Source organism: Vanellus vanellus, assembly GCF_965231255.1.
Source record: "Vanellus vanellus genome assembly, chromosome: 8".
Lineage (NCBI taxonomy): Eukaryota > Metazoa > Chordata > Aves > Charadriiformes > Charadriidae > Vanellus > Vanellus vanellus.
The window spans coordinates 3,170,369-3,176,368 of NC_138913.1; positions in this window are offsets into that span (position 1 = coordinate 3,170,369).

Below are 6,000 nucleotides of genomic sequence, written 5' to 3' on the forward strand. Positions count from 1 at the left end.
AGGTGCATCGACCAACTTTGTGCTAGGGACCGCCTGGATCCTTCATCACAGGGACACCTCGCTCCTCGGCCATGCAGGACTCATCCCTGTGAACACAGTAGCTTTCTGCTCCTGCTAGCTGTCCTCAGCAGCTGCCAGCCCTTGCTGCTCGATTTCTGGGGCTGAGGCAGGGCACAACAGCCACCCTCCTCCTGCACGGCTCAGCTGTCCCATTCACTGCCAGCGCAGCGGCCATGAGCTCCAGTCTCTGGGCACTGACAAGGCACAACCTCCACACTGTGCAGGAGCTTCAGCCCTTGGACCTCTCCTCGGCTTTTGGTTCAAGCTGCTCCTTCAGCATCCTTGAGTGCGCCCTTGCAACTGGCTGGAGCTGCACTGCCTTGGCACAGGTCAAACCTGCTGTGGCCCTTTGCCTTGCCAGAATCAAGCAGCAAAAGACAAACCCCTGCCCTACAGATGAGTGAGATGGCACTAGCAACGTCGCTGGCTTTCCTTCCCCACTGTAAGAGGAGACTGGACTACCCAAGGCGACGTGTGCCACCTTCCTCTAGGGGGGAGCTGAACACCAGATAGAGGAACATCTGCCCTTCAAGCAAGCAGCAGCTGAACCCCAAGCAGAGGAAGGTGTCGAACTTCATCTGTAAGGAGACTGACCTTGCAACAGAGAAAGATCTTTCTCCCAAGCAAAGAGATACAAGCTCGAATGTCACTGACTCTCCTTATCACACAGAAGACAGCTGACTCCAAAATGGAAGAGGGATATTCCTTCAGAACAGGGAAGACAGCAAGAAGAAGTTTCCCCATGAATAAAGGAAAAGGCTGTGACACAGGGTAGAGTGCTTCCCAGAGGTACTGACCACATTCATGGCCTTGGGAGGCTTGCTCAGGCAACTATCCACACACCACACAGCGAGAGATTTATCCAGAAAACCTTATAAATTAGAAAGTTTCAGTAAAATTCTCATTTTGCCATAAAAGGGACTTAAGATACCGAAAAACAAATCCTTCCTAAAAAACATGGTTTGGAGAAACATTAGGTCATTCCTAACTTGAGAGCAGGATTTGTGTCTTTAAAATGTTCTTCTAAAAGAAGGTAACATCCTTTCCAGAAGAGATGCAGTAGCAAAGTGAGAAAAAAAGTCCAAATACTTCCGTAATTCTAAAATTTGAGATAATTTCATTCTAAAATTAATTCCCAAATAATAGATATGGTGCTTTACATAACCAATTTCAGTTTAGGTTGTTCTTAGATTTGTGGAACCTAAAACCAGTTAATAGAGATTAAAACAACTTCTTACTCTGGCTTTACTTCCATGCTGGGACAATTCTGTGTATTGGTAACAGCAGGATGGAGAGTACTTTATATATTTGTATATACAAGTCTTCATATTCAGTTTATTCTGCTTTTGTGCCCAGTTTGTGGAAGAGGCTGCAACCACATGGATGTTCCATTGTTAGCATTACTGCACTACAGCAGCAAATCTTTGCAAATGAAATTTTGGGAATAAGTATATTGTACCAGAATTCTGCATCTGGCAGAAATTGCAATAGGCAAGATAATGGGTCTGTGTTCAATCTGCACAGCTGACAGTCTGTAAAGTACTAATGCCAGAGCTGTTCTGAAAACATTGGCTTAAGAGACAGCCCCCTTTTAACTGCATTCACAGGGTCTGCTGCAGTAATAACCTGCTAAAAGGTGTTTCTGCAATTTAAGTCAGGTGAAATATGAAAATCACAAACAAGAACTATGTTTTGAAGATGCTTAGCTAGTGCAAAATAGGTATCCCACAAGTCTACTAACATAAACCAGAAATAGCAATATCGGTGTCATTTGTCTCTCAATACAAATCAAGTAATCTGGAACACACTTCAGAGGTTCACCCCACTAAAAAGAAAATCTGCATTTCTGTATTTATACAATTCTGGAAAGCTTAGAAAACTATCATGTGGCAAAACACACAGAAACTTGCAGCAGCTAAAAACCAGAAATGCCAGATAGCGAAGATAAATCCATAAGCAGGTCAAGGTTTGTAACTGAGCATATTATTAGAACAAGTGATACAGTTAGAGAAAAGACAACATTTTAGGTGAGGAAAGCCTTCTTCAGGTCCACAGTACAACCAACCTGCAAACTAAGGCTTTGTTTCCACCACACTCCTCTTAATTGCTGGCTGCACATTTCTGGTTCATTATACTACCTTGTCAAAGGTAGTAAAAAAATGAGTATGAACTGCATAGTGCGAGCGAAGGAGTCCAAATCTGTGACAGATTCCAAACAGCTTAAATGAGAAAGAGGTAAATTGGGTATGTAGTTAAGGAAAAAAACCAAAAAGCTTGTAAGGAGGGAAGTGACACAGTAGGACAGAGTAAGATTTTACTGTCATAATATTGCTCAGGTAAAGGTTTTACCCATGATAGCCATGCACAGAACTTCACAGGTTGGATGGGCAGCCACTTAAGAAAAAACTGAGGCTGACAAAGCACTCAGATTTTTGCCTGAATTTCAATGCTGGGCCATTTCCTATGGTTATAATTTCTTCTCATTTTAATGTATTTGAGAGAACTGCATTTTTCAGACTACGAGTCTGTAGCTGTCCATGGTATCGCACTACTCCCCTCCCTCCCCTACCCCAAGCTCACCAACATCTAATCTGTTTCAGGATTCTCAAAAGACACTTCTCCAGCTCATCAAGACTCTAATTTTTGTGGTGGAGGACTGATACTTTACTCCAGGATCTATACCAAGTACACGGCAACAAGAGATAAGATCCAGTAAACCACAGTGCCCAAAAGAGTCCAAAAGGCACAGGCACTCAGCCTGAGAGTAGTTTTGTTTCTGGGGTACATGCACTACATAATACAGAATAAAAATTGTTATAATCCTTTCCCCTCTACTACTCCCCCTCAACACACCAGGAAAGTCTCAAGGAAAAAGCTACAGAAGCAGAACAGGAACTTTTGACAATGATTTACAATATAAATAAATTATGTTCAGAGTAATAATTCTTTTTTATACCCAGTTTATTTTTATGTACTTAAAAGAATCAAGAATTCAAGATGAAGCAACATTTAATCTGAAAAATTGCCGTTCTAGGAATGACATACTTGCTTCATACCATGATTCGATGTTGTCGATATGAAGTCTGACTACTGACCATCTGCCTTTCCATTAAATTACAAAGCTACTGTAACACATCTACTAATAGCTAGCATTTAAAGTTTCCTACATTTGTTGTTTTCCAGTAATAGTAGCTTTCAGTATTGTTTTCTAGAAATATAAAGTATATCAAAAGTATTTATGTATGACAGCTTTAGTGACAGCTTGAAGAAAACTTTTCCTTAGCTTTGGAGCACACCAAACCAGCAGAATAAACACAGGACCCTCATCTCAAGGAATTTACAAGAAAAAAAAAAGGGGGGGGGGGGGGGGAATTTAATGGAAATTAAGTTTCCAGACACTTTTCTGCAGGTATTGAAGCAATATTAACTCTTTCAATTAATTTTGTGTACCTTCTGAGTTCTACTCTGGCAGTAGCTAAAACTTACTTATTGGGAAGAGTTTGTAAACTTTACACATTTTCTGCTACTGAGTTTCCTTTCATAAAGTCTATTTGATCCAGATGCAGGACTTCTGTAATTGTTTCCAGCCTCATGACCAGCATTCCTGCCAGTAATTTGGTGACATGCAGAGTTGAGGAAACATTTATAGTTAAAAGTGGCAAAGAGTCTACAAGTAATATGAAGACATTCTTAATTATAAAGCAGCAATTTATGCAACATACTGTATGATAGGATGAGTGAACAAATACATACAGGTTTTTTTGCTTTCAAGCAGAAAGTCACCCCTCCTTTCTTCATGGCACATCCACTGTTTTCCTTAGGCTTTTGAGATGTTTTAAGAGCAGAGCCCTGATTACTCAGAAGTCATCAGGTTTTCTTGCTCAGGGCTGGCCGAGCTGCCTTAGCCAGAATTTCATTGTACTCAAAACCCTTTTAAGTTGGTTGGTGTCTTAACACACTATCCAGAGATTATATTTTTTAAACAGTCAGACCACTTCGTTCTGCCACCAAAAGAGCAGAAGTAGATAACTTACTGGGAATGCTTGTGGTCCACCTGAAGATACTGTTCTGAGAAGAAAGATGAAAGGTATGTCCCTGTTCAAGGCTCCACACATCCTGCAAACGGCTCTCCTAGGCTGAAAGGCCCCACACGATCAGTGGCTCTAGTCCGCTTCCAGTAGCGGGAGAGAAAGAAACAGGGTCAACTTCTCTCAAGCTCTCCCTTTCAATTCAGCATACTATTCTTCCCTCCGTAGAACTACTCCTCCTAGCAAAATCAGCTAATGCAACCCCAAGATCCTAAAATTTCAATTTGGCCCAACAATGCTGCTCCTTGGAATAAAAATCCTATCTGGAATAGTTTATACTATGGATTAACTTTTGTGCTTTCAATATTTTTTGAAATTGAAAAGAATTTGAAAAGAAAAAAAGGTATTTTTTCTAGGTATCTGCTACCCTAAGTTTGACTGATAAGCTAGTTCTCTACTTCAAAATAGAAAGAGAATAGATTAAGATACAACCTGAGAATAGATTAAGATACAACCTGAGAATAGATTAAGATACAACCTGAGAATAGATTAAGATACAACCTGAGAATAGATTAAGATACAACCTGAGAATAGATTAAGATACAACCTGAGAATAGATTAAGATACAACCTGAGAATAGATTAAGATACAACCTCACCTCCACATCTTTGGTTTTTATTAGGATTGAAGAACAGTGACCAAAGCGTTACCATCTGCGTGGGTACAGACAATCTAAATATCACAGAGCAGAGTTCTGCTACTGAACAGCTTGAGAAGTACACTCGATGTCACAGCTTTAATATTAAAAGGGAAACATCTGAGTTGCTTCTGTTGATGACCTAATTCCACTGCTCAATAAAGTCAGAGGCTAAAATTTATTGGTCTTCACACGTAGGCAGAAAATCGGGCTGTGACTTCCATTGCAGCAATGTAAGGTTCTACTCATAAGTAACTCTGCCTTTTGACTTTCCAAAGTCTTAATAATCTGGTTAGTACTCCTAAAGTAAATCCTTATATTATTTCCCGCTTGTATCCCAAGCCTCCCAAACAACTCCCCTTCCCCCCAAAATGTAATTAATTACATTACCTCAAACCGCAGCTTTTGGAGAAAAAATGCATTGGACAAACTGGCTTCAGTTTTGCTCCTCAAGAACTCTGAACACTGCCACCCTGTGGATGCTGAAATGTTTAAGCTTTCCATATTTTGGTAAACAGTGACAGGATCTGCTGTGAAGCAGGTGAAAAGAATTTTCCACTTAAAAAACATACCAAAAACAACAAAACACCACCCCTGACCACATAAGAAAGTCCAGGTTGCAGCTAGAACAGCACCAGCTTAAGGTAATTCTCCAAGTGTGTCACATCAGGGGACATACCAAAAAAAAGATATTTATGGCAGTAAACACAAACCTTGCCATGGTGGTTTTTGGTTGTGGGTTGGTTTTTTTTTTAAATATAAAAGTTGCTAAAAACATCTCCTCTTAACCCTAAGAAAGGATTTCAACAATAACACAATTTTCTACAGTACATCCTTCAAAAAGATATTTTTGTGAAGTTACTAATAGTTTTATTTATGGCATTGCAACTCCCTTAAAAACACCAGTTTAAGTGTTTTACCTCCTCTAAGGGTTCCCTACATTTTACATGAAAACAGCCCTCATTTATTTAGTGTAGACATACTATGCAATTAGGTAAATTAGTTATTTCTTAATAATTATACCAAAATAGTTATTTACCTCAACCCTTCACAACATACCACACGGCACACTGACATTTGGCAGGGGGGAAAAAAAAAGGCAAACCTCAGACAAAAGAGATTCAGAAATTTCACTGTAACTGTCTTCAAATGATGTTCTTCAGGCTTTGATGAAAACTGAAGCGTATATACAAAAAACCACCAAATACAACACTG